Source organism: Phyllobates terribilis, unplaced genomic scaffold, assembly GCF_046119375.1.
Source record: "Phyllobates terribilis strain yellow unplaced genomic scaffold, ASM4611937v1 Scaffold_463__1_contigs__length_1437734, whole genome shotgun sequence".
Lineage (NCBI taxonomy): Eukaryota > Metazoa > Chordata > Amphibia > Anura > Dendrobatidae > Phyllobates > Phyllobates terribilis.
Window position 1 is genome coordinate 739,449 of NW_027363223.1, and position 15,717 is coordinate 755,165.

The 15,717-nt window shown below is 50.0% G+C and overlaps 1 long non-coding RNA gene across 4 annotated transcripts in view; it reads right to left on the reverse strand.

Moving 5' to 3' along the window:
• The window catches only part of LOC141229233 (uncharacterized), a 189,018-nt gene that overhangs the window by 100,696 nt on the left and 72,605 nt on the right, over positions 1-15,717 (reverse strand). For all 4 annotated transcript variants that reach the window (XR_012295959.1, XR_012295958.1, XR_012295960.1 and 1 more), the window contains one exon: positions 6,278-6,389. This is a non-coding gene — a long non-coding RNA (uncharacterized lncRNA). The remainder of the gene's footprint in view (positions 1-6,277; positions 6,390-15,717) is intronic.

The following is a 15,717-nucleotide window of genomic DNA, read 5'->3' on the forward strand; positions in this document are numbered from 1 at the left end:
AGTAGTGCTGTATGCGGTGGGAAAGCAGAAACGACTCAGAGTCTTTGCAGTGCAGTTCAGGGTCTTTACTGATGATATTAAAGCAGACCCTCCCGGGAGTACTGGCTAGCATAAGGGGCCTGGTCAGTCTGCGAGCAAGCAGGAATTCCCCTGGCCAGGTGGAGTTGTAGGCCTCTCCGTTTATCTGCACTCTTCCTGGCTACCTTGCTGTAAGCGAGTGGAAGTAGCCCACGTCCCTGAGTATACCGTGTGGTGCTCACCCGTATGGCTGGTGACTTGGGGCCTTCTGGTAGCCTCCGCTCCTCGATGGCGGTGCTGGTCCCTTCTTTGTGGTTGAGCTTCCGGGCTTCTATGGCCAGAGGACCTGGAATCCCCTGCCGGCTGGTTTCTGCTGCTGGGTGAATATACGTCCCCACAGCCTCGGACTCCGGTGTCCGGTACTTGGATTCTTCTGCCAGGGCGAGCTCTGCTCAGCTCCAGCCCCTGGTCTTCAGCTCTTGGCTCCTACAGAGCTCCTGCTGTAACTCTCCCTCTCCAGGCTCTGACTCCCTAATCCCGCCCCAGACCCAGTTTATAAGGGCAGATTCCTCCCCACCCAGATCTGGGCAGGAGATGTTGCATGCTTAAGGGCTCCTGACCAGAGAAACCTCCCACTTGCTCTCAGACGTAATATTTCTATTACTGTGGCAACCAGACCCCCGGGGTGCCACACTTCTTCTGCTGTTGTGCATGCAAGTCAATCCTCTGTCCATGGCACATGCGAAGATGCTTCCTAGCCTTCACCTGTTGTTGCACACTCTCAACTAGCACCATCAGCAAGCATGTCCATGTCCTTGTCCCAGCTCAGAATTCAGTTGTCCCTACCATAGTCCTTGGAACGCAAGTGTAAATACGCAGCCAATTCCCCACAGGCCACACTACTAAATTCACACATTTCGTGACTGCTTGCGCTCGAAATGTTGCCTTTTAGGCTTGTGAAGACGGAAGTTTTCCGCAACCTGATGGCGGCGGCCGTCCTTTGGTACTCGGTCCCCAGCCGCCACTATTTCTCACAGTGTGCCATCCCCACATTACATGAGCATGTGTCCCTCAACATTAGCCGTGCCCACAAAAAAGCAGTTACTGGGAAAGTCCACCTAACCACGGACACGTGAACAAGTGCTTGTGGGTAGGGACGGTACATCTCACTGACAGCACACTGGGTTAACATAGTGGAAGCAGGGACCCAGTCAGACTTTGGGACGGAACACGTCCTCCCGACGCTGAGGATTGCGGGCCCTGGGTCAATCAGGGTTGCCCCCACATTCTACAGCTCTTGCACCTTCTCCTCCTCTTCAGCATCCATCTCTGAAATTACCACATCAGTCGCAAGATGGAAGCACTGCAGCATTGCTTGGGCCAAGCGGCAGCAGGATGTGCTGAAGCTAATATGCTTAGGTGACAAACCACCCAACACTGAAGAGTTGTGGACAGCTCTGAAAGAGCAGGCAGATCTGTGGATGACACCGCTGAACCTACAGCCAGGCAATGTCGTGTGTGACAATGGCTGGAACCTGGTGGCAGCTCTGAGGCGAGGCGAGCTCACACACGTACCATGCCTGGCTCAAGTGCTTAACCTCGTGGTTCAGCGGTTTCTCAAAACCTACCCGGAACTGCCGGATCTGCTTGTCAAAGTACGCCGCCTGTGTGCCCATTTTAGAAAGTCATCTACAGCTTCCGCTGCCCTTGCCGTGTTTCAGCAGCGTTTGCAGTTTCCAGCTCACCGACTGATGTGTGATGTCCCCACGCATTGGAACTCTACATTGCAGATGTTGGAAAGGATTTGCGAGCACAAGAGGGCAGTTGTTGACTACCAGCATCAACAAGGCCATCGGTATTCAGTTCAGACTCCACACATAAGACCTGTCAAAAATATGTACCATCCTCCAAAACTTTGAGGACTCCACCAAGATGGTGAGCGGTGATGATACCATAATTAGCATCACCATCTTGCTTCTCTGTCTTCTGAAACTCTCTGCTCACAATCAAAGAGGATGCATTGCAGGTGGAGCATGATGAGATGGAGCAAGGAACCATACAGGGTGATTACACACAGCCCAGCCTCACCTCATCCCAATGTGTACTGGGTGAAAATGAGAAAGATTAGGAGGAGGAGCTAATTTCATGCTCTATAGATGGTACTACCTGCACAACTGTCATACCGTCTGTTTAGCGTGGATGGCCTGAGGACATGGAGGAGGAGGAGAGCATGGTCAGTCGTCCTCTTGGTGAGGACACAGAAGTCTTGCCTGTTAGCAATCTGGCATGCATGGCTGAGTTTATGTTACACTGCCTTTCCCATGACCCTCGCGTTTTCCAAATTTTGGATGACAGTCATTACTGGTTAATGACACTTCTAGACCCATGCTACAATGAGGACTTTCTATCTCTAATTCCCAAGGCGGGCAGGTCTACTAAAATGGGGCAGTACCAGAAGGCCCTTGTTGCGGAATTATTAAAAAAATTCCCATCTGAAAACGCTGGCGGTAGAGGTCACAGTTCATTGGCAACCAAGGAGTACAGACGAGAGAGACACAACTCCAATCCAGCAGAGGCAGGGGAACACTGCCAAAGTTCTGGGACAGTTTTTTCAGACCCTCCCATCTTACAGGCCTTGAGGCGCGGGGTACTCTTACAAGGAGTGCAAAGTTTGGGAAGATGATGAGGGAATACCTTGCTGACCATACCAACGTCCTCCGTGATTCCTTTGTGCCTTATAATTATTGGGTATCCAAGCTGGACACGTTGCATGAACTGGCTCTCTACGCCTTGGAGGTCCTGGCCTGCCCTGTCGCTAGCATTTTGTCAGAGCTGGTTTTTAGTGCCGCTGGTGGAATTATAACTGATAAACACATCCGCCTGTCAACTGAAAATGCTGACAGGCTGATTCTTATAAAAATGAACAAGAGCTGGATTGGGCCAGACTTCTCAACACGACCGAATGATAGCTAGCAGTGTAACATAAACTCAAATCCAGTGTCTTTTTTTGGGAGGTCTATTCCCATGCACCTCTTCACACCTATACATGGGTATACGCTTCCTGATATTGTCTATTTGCTCTTGTTCTCTGCCTTCTCCTCATCCTCTATCACCATAACATTCACCACCATATCTACCATATCACCTCCTCTACGTGTCTTGCAAGTTCCTCCAAATTTGTGGCAACTTTTGCATTCACTGCTTAGGAAAACACTATGGGAAACACACGTCCTAATAATAGGAACATTGTTTTTAGGAGGCTCTTTGACCTCTACGTCTCTTGCAAAGGGCATTGGAGTGCCTCCAAATTTTTAGCAGCTTTTGCATTCACTGCATAGGAAAACACTATGGGAGACCCACTTCCTAATAAACATTGTTTTTAGGAGGCTCTTTGACCTCTACGTCTCCTCCAAGGGGCATTGGAGTGCCTCCAATTTTTTGCCAGCTTTTGCATTCACTGCATAGGCAAACACTATGAGAGACCCACTTCCTAACAATGGGAAGATTGTTTTTAGGAGGCTCTCTGGCCTCTACGTCTCTAGCAAGGGGCATTGGAGTTCCTCCAAATTTTTGGCAGCCCCTCCAATAACTGTATAGGAGACCCACTCGTTAATAATGGGAACAACAAAGCATAGCCGGCTGATGGCTCTCTAATAATAGCGAGGGCCGACTGCTGGCCCTATAAAAATAGGCTTTGGGACTTTCAGAGTCCAAAAATGAAACAGGATGTGTCTGATCATGTCTCACACACCACATGGCCAATGTTAAAATGACATTTCCCGGTGAATGCATATGTCTTGGTTGAAAGCAATGCAAAAGTGCAAAAACGCATCAAAAACTCTACATGTGAACATAGCTCAAGGTGTGGAGGAGCATTTTGTTTTTGGTTATTCATTTTGCCTTATATACAAGTCATTTTCCTGGAAAGGATGTTCCTTAACATATTTCCCAGGAAAATCCATTTTGGTTTAGTTTTTGTATGTTTTATTGTGAGTCCGTAAAAGTGGCGTAATAGCTCTGACAACATTGTTGACAGCAGTGACATGGGAGTCAGAAATGCTTCCAGGTGTCTTCCCCATACTGTTCCCATGTCATTTGAGCACTGTTCCCATCAATTTGTGCAAGTTTTAGGCCCTCTGCAGACCGCTGGGGGTAGTCACCGGAAAAATGCTTGAGTTTATATTGGGCTCATTGCTCTGGTCGAGCACCCGAGCATTCCAATTTGCTGGACCCGAGCATCGAGCACCCGAGCATTTTAGTGCTCACTCATCACTAGTCTCATTCCAGAAAAATCTCTGTCATAAGTGCCTCAGTTATAATACAAATAAAGGGACATGGGTCATTGCAGGTTTTGCTTCATACGTAGTGATTTTTGTGCCTTTTTTTCCTGCTGCTTTTTAGCGACGTCTTCTACAGGTGTCCACACCAAAATACTCAATAACAATTTTGTCTTATTGCATTTTTTTGCTGCATTTTCCTCTTTATTTGAATCAGCATTTTCAATGCATTTTTGGTACAGAAAAACTGCACAACTGCAAAACTCAACTGTGTTTTTTTCAAGATCCCCATAGATGACTGTAGAGAAAAAATGCACCAAAATATGCACATTTCAGCTGAGGTTATAGATGTACAGTGGGCAGTTTTCATGAAATTGTATTCACTTTGCTTGGACCGTTAAGGATATTTTTTTTTTTGTGGGAACATGACCTAACGGGATTGTTCCCTGGTAAACCACACAGGCATCTTAGACATGGCTTGTTTATTCCAGTAGGGTTTCCCACCTGCAGTAAGACACAACCATGATAGGTATCACTATGAGCGTCTTCTATGGATTAGTATAAATTACAGTGGCGTGTAAAAATTTGGGCACCCTTGGTCAAAATTACTGTTATTGTGAACAGTTAAGCAAGTTGAAGATGAAATGATCTCTAAAATGGCTAAAGTTAAAGATGACACATTGCATTTGTATTTTAGGAAAAAATATATATTTTCATCTTTTACATTTTAAAAATTACAAAAAGGAAAATGGGTCAATGCAAAAGTTTGGGCACCCTGCATGGTTAGTTCCTAGTAGCACCCCCTTTTGAAATTATCACAGCGTGTAAATGCTTTTTGTAGCCAGACAAGAGTCTTTCAATTCTTGTTGGAGGGCACTGGCATATGGCCCATAGTGGCAGACTACGCTGCTGCTATGGGGGCCGTGAGACAGGGGGCCCAGGAGTTAGGAGAAGGTATCCACCTCTGAAAAAGTTGTGTTGTTCTGCACAAAGGATGCCTCACTGTCTGCTCTGTTAGAGAAGGAGAGGAGGTTCTAGCCTCCAGCAGAGCAGAGAGGCTGCTTACAGCATGGCCACTGCTCTCTCTGCCCACCCCTCTGTATATTATAGCGCCGCTCTCCCCCTCCAGCCCTGTAATCAGGGGCGTACATAGGAATCATGGGGCCCTGTAGCAGAAGTTCTAACTGGGCACCCCCCCTCCCCCAAAAAATATAAATAATTGTGGGGGTCACAGAAGAGTAGATCTCACAACTTTCCATCCTTTACATAGTAATTTTCCTCCTGCTGAAGTACTAGATTCCTCTTTTCTTGCCCCATAAAGTGTGATCCCAACAAAAGTGCACCCCAAACACAGTATGATGTCCCCATGGTGAATTCCTTCACACGTGCAGTATAATGACCCTACTGTACCCCACCTCAACTCACAGAGCAAAGTTTGCTGACCCCAACACAGTATGATTTCCCAACTGTGACCCCCTAGAGCTAGAGATAATGGTACATAATAAGGGAGGGTGTTATACATAATAAAAGAGGAAACTATATAACTAAGGACGAAGCTATACATAATAAGTGAGTACACTATATACTAAGGGAGTATGCTATACATAAAAAGTGAGTACACTATATACTAAGGGCGTATGCTATACATAATTTGGCTACATTCCTGCATCTGTGTGCAGTGTCGGTGTGCTGCCCGCTTTTACAGACTCATTGAGCATGTCCTATTCTAATCCTCAAATTCGGATCTGAACAGAACATTATCTGACCCTCACAGATCTCATTCTCAGATCAGTGATTTTCATGGATGTGTGAATGGATTTATAAAACTGTTCGAGTCCGTGGACCATCCGATGAAAAAATCTGGCAGCACACGAACATTTCACACAAATGTGAGAATGCAGCCTAAGGGATTTTACAGATAACATTATCACTCCAAGTCAAACAGTGCAGATACAGAATAATATTTACATCCAGGCACTTACCGCTGACGTCTCATATGATCAGAGTCTGTTTCTGCTGCTTCTTCTCCATCTGGTCAGACCTTCATGTCGACATCTCCCAGCCACGACTCATCTTGTCACGATGATCTCCAGCCTAGAAAATAACAAGGTCACATATATTGTATACATACATGCTCCCCTGAATACAGATATGTACCACCCACCCATTAATATACTATTAGCCACTTAGTAATCAAAATATAACGTGATAAGCAGCACTATGCTCGCCATTAACTATAATCTCCGCCGCCCAATTATATCAATTATTCAGTCTCTGTGACTCAATTAACTGAAAGGTTACGTTCACACGGAAAATATATAAGGCTTTACAGTACCAGTAAAGTGAAACCCCCATCATTGCTCTCTCCCAGCACCCCCATCATTGCTCTCTCCCAGCACCCCCATCATTGCTCTCTCCCAGCACCCCCATCATTGCTCTGTCCCAGCACCCCCATCATTGCTCTGTCCCAGCACCCCCATCATTGCTCTCTTCCAGCACCCCCATCATTGCTCTCTCCCAGCATCCCATCATTGCTCTCTCCCAGCACCCCCATCATTGCTCTCTCCCAGCACCCCCATCATTGCTCTCTCCCAGCACCCCATCATTGCTCTCTCCCAGCACCTCCATCATTGCTCTGTCCCAGCACCCCATTATTGTTCTGCCCCAGCACCTTCATCATTGCTCTCTCCCAGCTCCCCCATTATTGCTCTCTCCCAGTACCCCCATCATTGCTCTCTCCCAGCACCCCCATCATTGCACTCTCCCAACACCTCCATCATTGCTCTGTCCCAGCACCTCCATCATTGCTCTGTCCCAGCACACCCATCATTGCTCTGTCCCAGCACACCCATCATTGCTCTGTCCCAGCACCTCCATCATTGCTCTCTCCCAGCACCCCCGTCATTGCTCTCTCCCAGCACTTCAATCATTGCTCTCCCAGCACCCCATCATTGCTCTCCCAGCACCCCATCATTGCTTTCTCCCAGCACCCCATCATTGCTCTGTCCCAGCACCTCCATCATTGCTCTCTCCCAGCACACCAATCATTGCTCTGTCCCAGCACTCCCTTCATTGCTCTGTCCCAGCACCTCCATCATTGCTCTCTCCCAGCACCCCCGTCATTGCTCTCTCCCAACACTTCAATCATTGCTCTCCCAGCACCCCTGTCATTGCTTTCTAACAGTACCCCGTCATTGCTCTGTCCCAGCACCCCTATCATTGCTCTCTCCCAGCACCAACGTCATTGCTCTCTCCCAGCAACCCCATTATTGCTCTCTCCCAGCACCCCGTCACTGCTGTCTCACAGCAACCCCCGTCATTGCTCTCTCCAAGCACCATCATTGCTCTCTCCCAGCACCCCCACCATGGCTCTCTCCCAGCACCCCCACCATGGCTCTCTCCCAGCACCCCATCATTGCTATCTCCCAGCATCCCAATCATTGCTCTCTCCCAGCAACCCGTCATTGCTCTCCTCGTCCCCACTATACCAATAATTGCTCTCTCCAGTCCCAACATCACCATCATTGCTCTCTACAGCCCCATCACTGCTCTCCCCATTGCCTCTATTCCCATCATTGCTCTCCTCAGCCCCCAGCCCCATCATTGCTTTCCCCATTCCTCCCTATCCCATCATTGCTCTCCCCAGCCCCACCATCCCATCATTGCTTTCCCCAGCCCCATCATTGCTCTCCCCAGCCCCACCATCCCCATCATTGCTCTCCCCAGCTGCATCATTGCTCTCCGAAGCCCAATCAGCCCCATCATTGCTCCCCCATCCCCATCAGCTCCATCATTGCTCTCTCCAGCCCTATTATTGCTCTCCCCAGCCCCATCAGTCACATCATTGCTCTCCCCATCTCCATCATTGCTCTCCCCAGCAACATCATTCCTCTCGCTAACACCTACAGCCCCATTATTGCTCTCCCCAGCCCAATCAGCCCCATTATTGCTCTTCCTAGCCCCACCATCCCATCATTCCTTTCCCCAGCCCCATTATTGCTCTCTTCAACCCCACCGTCCCATCATTGCTCTCCCCAGACCAATCAGCCCAATTACTGCTCTTCACAGCCCCAGCAGCCCCATCATTCCACCCCAGCCCCATCAGCCCCATTATTGCTCTCCCCAGCCCCACCATTCCATCATTATTCTCCCCAGCCCCAATATTGCACTCCCCAGCCCCACCATGCCATCATCGCTCTCCCCGCCCTATCATTGCTCTCCCAAGCCCCATCAGCCCCATAATTGCTCTCCCCAGCCCCACCAGCCCCATCATTGCTCTACCCAGCCCCATGATTGCTCTCCCCAGTCCCATCAGCCCCATTATTGCTCTCCCCAGCCCCATCAGTCTCATCATTGCTCTCCCCAGCTCCATCATTGCTCTCCCCAGTCCCATCATCGCTCTCCCCAGCCCCATCATTGCTCTCTCTAGCTCCCAAAAGCCCCATTATTGCTCTTCCCAGCCCCATCAGCACAATCTTTCCTATCCCCAGCCCCGTTATTGCTCTCCCCAACCCCACCATCCCATCATTGCTCTCCCCAGCCCAATCAGCCTCATTATTGCTCTTCCCAGCCCCACCATCCCATCATTCCTTTCCCCAGCCCCATTATTGCTCTCTTCAACCCCACCGTCCCATCATTGCTCTCTCCAGACCAATCAACCCCATTATTGCTCTTCACAGCCCCAGCAGCCCCATCATTCCACTCCCCAGCCCCATCAGCCACATTATTGCTCTCCCCAGCCCCACCATTCCATCATTCCTCTCCCCAGCCCCAATATTGCTCTCTCCAGTCCCACCATCCCATCATTCCTCTCCCCAGCCCCATTATTGCTCTCCAAAGCCCCACCATGCCACCATTGCTCTCCCCAGCCCTATCATTGCTCTCCCAAGCCCCATCAGCCCCATCATTGCTCTCCCCAGCCCCATCAGCCCCATTATTGCTCTCCTCAGCCCCATCATTGCTCTCCCCAGCTCCATCATTGCTCTCCCCAGCTCCATCATTGCTCTCCCCAGCTCCATCATTGCTCTCCCCAGCTCCATCATTGCTCTCCCAGCCCCATCATTGCTCTCCCTAGCCCCTATAGCCCCATTATTGCTCTTCGCAGCCCCACCATCCCATCATTCCTTTCGCCAGCCCCATTATTGCTCTCCTCAACCCCACCATCCCATCATTGCTCTCCCCAGACCAATCAGCCCCATTATTCCTCTCCCCAGCCCCACCATCCCATAATTGCTCTCCACTACCTCCCTTCCCCAACGTTTCAGTAAAACAAAACGAAAAACAACAACTTACCTCAGCTCGGTCCCCTGCAGCATCCTCATGGTTGCGGCAGTATTCTGCCTAACCCAGGAGCGCCATGCATGATGACGTCATCAAGCTGCGCACGCCTGGGTCAGGGAGAAAGCAGAGGATGGATCCCTCCAGCTCTGCTGCTATTCTTCTCCTGTCAGCAGCGGAGCTGCAGAAATCGCTCCCTTCGTGCCGTGTGCAGGGAGAAGCTGGACTACTATGGGGCCCCGAAGACTCATGGGCCCCATAGCAGTTGCGTGGTCTGCTGCCATTGGCGGTACGCCACTGCCTGTAATTATAGTAAGACAGGAGCCAGCTCTGCAGTCGTGCCCCAGAGGAGTGGAGGCTGCACCACAGAGAAGATGGTGCATTCAGCAGGTTCTTCTCTCTGAAGACTGTACAGTGGGTACAGAAAGTATTCAGACCCTTTAACATTTTCACTCTTTGCAGCCATTTGGTAAATTCTAAAAGTTCATTTTTTTCTCATTAAAGTACACTCTGCATCCCATCTTGACTGAAAAAAAAACAGAAATGTAGAAATGTTTGCAAATTTGTTAAAAAAGAAAAACTGAAATATTACATGGTCATAAGTATTCACACCCTTTGCTCAGACACTCATATTTAAGTCACATTTCCTTGTTATCCTCCTTGAGATGGTTCTACTCCTTCATTGGAGTCCAGCTTTGTTTAATTAAACTGATAGGACTTGATTTAGAAAGGCACACACCTGTCAATATAAGACCTCACAGCTCACAGTGCATGTCAGACCAAATGAGAATCATGAGCTCAAAGGAACTGCCCAAGTAGCTCAGAGACAGAATTGTGGCAAGGCACAGATCTGGCCAAGGTTATAAAAGAATTTCTGCATTACTCAAGGCTCCTAAGAGCACAGTGGCCTCCATAATCCTTAAATGGAAGAAGTTTGGGACCACCAGAAGTCTTCCTAGACCTATTCGTCCAGCCAAATTGAGCACTCGTGGGAGAAAAGCCTTGGTGAGAGAGGTAAAGAAGAACCCCAAGATCACTGTGGCTGATCTGCAGTAGGAAGATGGGAGAAAGTTTCACAAAGTCAACTATCAGTGCAGCCCTCCACCAGTCGGCCCTTTATGGCAGAGTGGCTCAACGGAAGCCTCTCCTCAGTGCAACACATATGAAAGCCCTCATAGAGTTTGCTCCAAAACACATGAAGGACTCCCAGACTATGAGAAATTAGAATATCTTGTCTGATGAGACGAAGTTAGAACTTTTTGTTGATAATTCTAAGTAGTATATGTGGAGAAAGCCAGGCACTGCTCATCACCTGCCCAATAAAATCCCAACAGTGAAACATGGTGGTGGCAGCATCATGGTATGGGGTGTTTTTCAGCTGCAGGGACAGGACAACTGGTTGCAATTGAAGGAAACATGAATGCGGCCAAGTACAGACATATCCTGGATGAAAACCTCTTCCAGAGTGCTCTGGACTTCAGACTTGATCAAAGGTTCACCTTCCAACAAGACACTGACCCTAAACACACAGCTAAAATAACAAAGGAGTGGCTTCAGAACAACTCTGAATTCTTGACTGGCCCAGCTAGAGCCCTGACCTGAACCCAATTGAGCATCTCTGGAGAGACCGGAAAATGGCTGTCCACCAACATTCACCATCCAACCTGACGGATCTGGAGAGGATCTGCAAAGAAGAATGGCAGAGCATCCCCAAATCCAGGTGTGAAAAACTTGTTCCATCATTCCCAAGAAGACTCATGGCTGTACTAGCTCAAAAGGGTGCTTCTACTCAATACTGTAACATCCGTGGTGGCGTGCTTGCATAGTGCACCACCTCCCACTATGCAAGATCGCAATGTTACCCTTCAGTCCAGTCTGCAAACCTTGCTCCTGTTCATGCTGTGTGCATGCCTCTGGTCTGATTGCTTAGGGCGGCGGCCCAGTTACTTCCTGATTCTTATACCTGCTGTGGGCACACTCCTAATGCGTCCCCAGCCTATTGCTGTGAGTCACTGGATATTTAAACTCACTTCACCCTGAAGGAGGTGCCTGAGTAACACTATCATTCAGTGTGCTCCTTCGCCTCTGAGTTGCCAGGTCTTGTTCTGTTTCTTGTCTGTTTCGCCACTCTGGGGGCCGTTTACCCAGACCTGTTATCTGTGACTTCTAGTCTCTTTCCGCCATCCTGGGGGCAGTATGCCCAGGCCCGTTATCTGTATCTGTGACTTCTAGTCTGTTTCCGCCACCCTGGGGGCTGAGTTCCCAGGCTCGTTCCTTTACCTTGTTCCTGGTTCAGTCTCTGTCTGAACAGTGTCCTAGCTCGTTACCTGTTTGTCTCTATGTCCGTACCTTCCCTTTTCCTGCAGTGTCTGAACCTGCCCCTAACTCCAACTCATTGTCTCTGTACTTCTGTTTGTGAGTTTAGAGTCCACTCGCTACTTCATTGTAAGTACCTTGTGTGTATCTGGTTCTGCTTGTCCCTTCCAGTCTGTTCCATGTGAACAGAGCCCTGTCCTCTCTGCCTGCACCTTCCGCCCTGTTCTGCTCTGCCTTGTCCACCGCACCCGAGGTTTCGCCCTGGTCCGCTTGCTCACCGCTCCAGCGGTTCCTCTCTGCTCTGCCTTGTCCACCACACCAGCGGTTTCGCTCTGCTTGCTTTCCGCTGCAGCGGTTCCCCTCTACTCTGCCTTGTTCACCGCTCCGGCGGTTCCTCTCTGCTCTGCCTTGTCCACCGCTCCGGCGGTTTTGCTCTGCTCTGCCTTGTCTACCGCACCTGCGGTTTCTCCCTGCTCTGCTTGCTCACTGCTCCAGCAGTTCCTCTCTGCTCTGCCTTCTCCTCCGCTCCGGTGGTTCCGCTCTGCTCTGCCTTGTCCACCGCACTTGCAGTTTCGCTCTGCTTGCTCACCGCTCCGGCGGATCCTCTCTGCTCTGTCTTGTCCACCGCTCCGGCGGTTCCTCTCTGCTCTGCCTTGTCCACCGCTCCGGCGGTTTCGCTCTGCTCTGCCTTGTCCACCGCACTTGCGGTTTCGCTCTGCTCCACTTGCTCACCGCACCAGCAGTTTCGCTTTGCTCTGCCTTGCCCACCGCTCCGGCGGTTGCTCTCTGCTCTGCCTTGTCCACCCCTCCTGTGGTTTCGCTCTGCTCTACCTTGTCCACTGCATCTGCGGTTTCGCTCTGCTCTACTTGCTCACCGCACCAGCAGTTTCGCTTTGCTCTGCCTTGTCCTCCGTTCCGGCGGTTTCGCTTTACTCTGCTTGTCTACTGCATCTGCGGTTCTGTTCCTGAATTCCAGTCTGTACTGGACCCTATCCAGCCTGCGCTCCAACCTGCTAGTACCTCCCTGTCTGCACGCCAGCTGTGCCTGCCAGTACCTCCCTGTCTGCACTCCAGGCATGCTTGCCAGTACCCCCCTGTATGCATACCAGCCGTGCTTACCAGTATCCACCTGTCTGCATACCAGTCGTGCCTGTCAATACCCACCTGTCTGTATGCCAGCCTAACCTGCCTGTTCCTGCATTCACCGGTGTGGGTCAACAGCGGTGTCCGGGGTCTGATCTGGAGTAGCACGTGGTCCCTCTGCTCGGTTCCTCCCTGGTGCACGGAGTCGACTGAGCCGCCGTGCGACCTTGGTCGGATCGGGTTGATACTTAGTTACGCCCCTCCAGGCACTCCCCGGTTCATGGTACAGTGGGATCACTAAATACACACACGCCAGTCAGTCCGGGCGTGTGCATAACAAATACTGAGCAAAAGGTCTGAATACTTATGACCATGTGATATTTCAGTTTTTCTTTTTTAATAAATTTGCAAAAATTTCTACATTTCTGTTTTTTTTCAATCAAGATGGGGTGCAGAGTGTACTTTAATGAGAAAAAAAGGAACTTTTTAGAATTTACCAAATGGCAGCAATGAAACAAAGAGTGAAAAATTTAAAGGGGTCTGAATACTTTCTGTACCCACTGTACATCCATGTGCAATCATCTGCAGGGAGGGTAAGTCCATGTGTAATGTGTGGGTATATACGGTATTTATATGTATGTATGTGTAATATGTTTGTATAGAGGTGTGTTATATGTCATCTCTATGTATTTGTGTACATACTAGATGGTGGCCCGATTCTAACGCATCAGGTATTCTAGAATATGTATGCGGCCGACCGGGCGCGACTAATCAGCGAAGCAATATTTAAATGGGTTGTGCACTACTTTAAATTAACCCCCCAATGTATCCCCCCGGGGCCCCTAATGAATTTTGTAATTATGTCATGTTGTCAATACTGCTTGTGACAACATCACTGACCACGCACAGCCAGCACGTAATTCCCCCGGCTGCAGCCGGCTCTTGCTTCCGCTTACATCACGACTATTTGCTGCTGCAGCCAGGGGTCTCCTGTTCCGCGTACCACGGTGAATGACTGACTGTGGGTGGGGTTATCCCCCATCGTGTCACACCCAGCATCCACTGCGCGCTCTGTCAATGAATGTGCGTGCTTGATCTCCCGACGGTGGCCTGTGTGTTTCAAATCCGGCGCCAATTCGTGGCCAGGCTGCCGCAACCAATCAGCAGAGGGGTGTTTAAATTTGGCGCCAATATCGACAATCGGCGAACAGTGTAAGTGAGGACCGGTAACCTCCATGCAGCTACCGTCAGTCCGCTGATATCCCGACGGCAAGAGTGAAAGGAGGACCGGGGAGCGGCGCCGCCTAGGCCGCCGGTCGGGGTACTTCCGCTGAGAGCAGCTAGCGCCGATCATCTCCCGGCTGCATCGCCGCTGACCTCCATGCGGCAGGACGGCCGCCATCTTGTTCTGAAATCCCGTGTCGCTGATTGGCCGCGGCCGGACCAATCAGCGACGCGGGATTTCCTGGACGGACAGAAAGACAGGATAAGCCGATTATATAGTAGATGTGTATGTGATGTCCATGTATTTATCTGTGGTACATCCATGTATTCTCCTGTGTTCATATGTAGCATTTCAGCTCCATTAAAACTTTGAGAAAGACCTGGTGTGGTGGGGCTGAAGTGCCACATATAAACATACAAGTGAATAAATACATTTTATGATGTCTGTGGTGCAGCACGCCCTAAAGTGAACCTGACATGATACATGCTGCTCCATCCACAGGCTCCGGCTGCTCCATCTGGCAGGATGATCTCAGCCAGCAATGTTTTACTCTGAAACGTGGCGGAGTTTCAGATAAAAACATACTTTAAAAGCCACAATGGAACTAGCCGCACGGTAGACTAGTTGGACAGACGTGACCCGATGGCTTTTCCCACCCGCTGCCAGTGACTGACCGGTCTCTCAATCATGCATGCAGTAATACTGGCAACTTGTCAGTCACTGGCAGCCGGTGGGGAGAAGCCGCAGAGTTATGTCTGTCCGATTCATCTGTGGCGCCCTGCTGCGCATTGGTGCCACAGATCCCAGAGGGGTGCATGGACGGATTTCTCCACAAGAGGCCCTCACAGCATACATACACCTCCACCCTACCACCTCAGACCACCAGAGGGAGCCCGGATAGGGACGTATATTTACAGAGGGTGGAGTTAGGCAGTCAGTCTGCTGCAGCCAGTGAAGTGCTAAGGTCAGTTCAGACTCCGGTAGCTCCAGTTAGTGAGCATAAGGCTTGCCGACGCCATGACAGCGGTGAAGCGCAGCAAGCCTGCTGCTAGTCTGTAGCCTAGTGAGGGCCCCGAGTAGGCCGAAGGCTAATGGAGTGAGTAACATAGGGGGCAGAGGAGCTTTACAAGCTCACCCCAGAAAACATATACCGGAAACTGGGTCCGTGTCTACAGGGTCCAATATCCCCTGTAGAGACAACCGGAACCTCTGGAAGACTTAAAGTCCCAGGTTCACCAGAAGCTAATACGTACCAGAGCCAGGAGTCACAGAGGCCCCGCTACCAGAGAGTGTGATCTCCAACCAAAGGCCCTACCACAAGATCAGTCAGTGCAAGACAAAAAACAAGTTAGGCCTATCTTCAGGCAGGTCAGAAACTTACCAAGGAAAAGGCAAAGTACAGGAGGCCCTACACCCGCTCACTGGGGAGAGTCCTGATATGCACCCTTCACCCTACAGTGCTCCGGAACGTGCCTGAAATAACACCAGTAAAGGTACTGTAGTGAACTGTGTGTTTGCCTA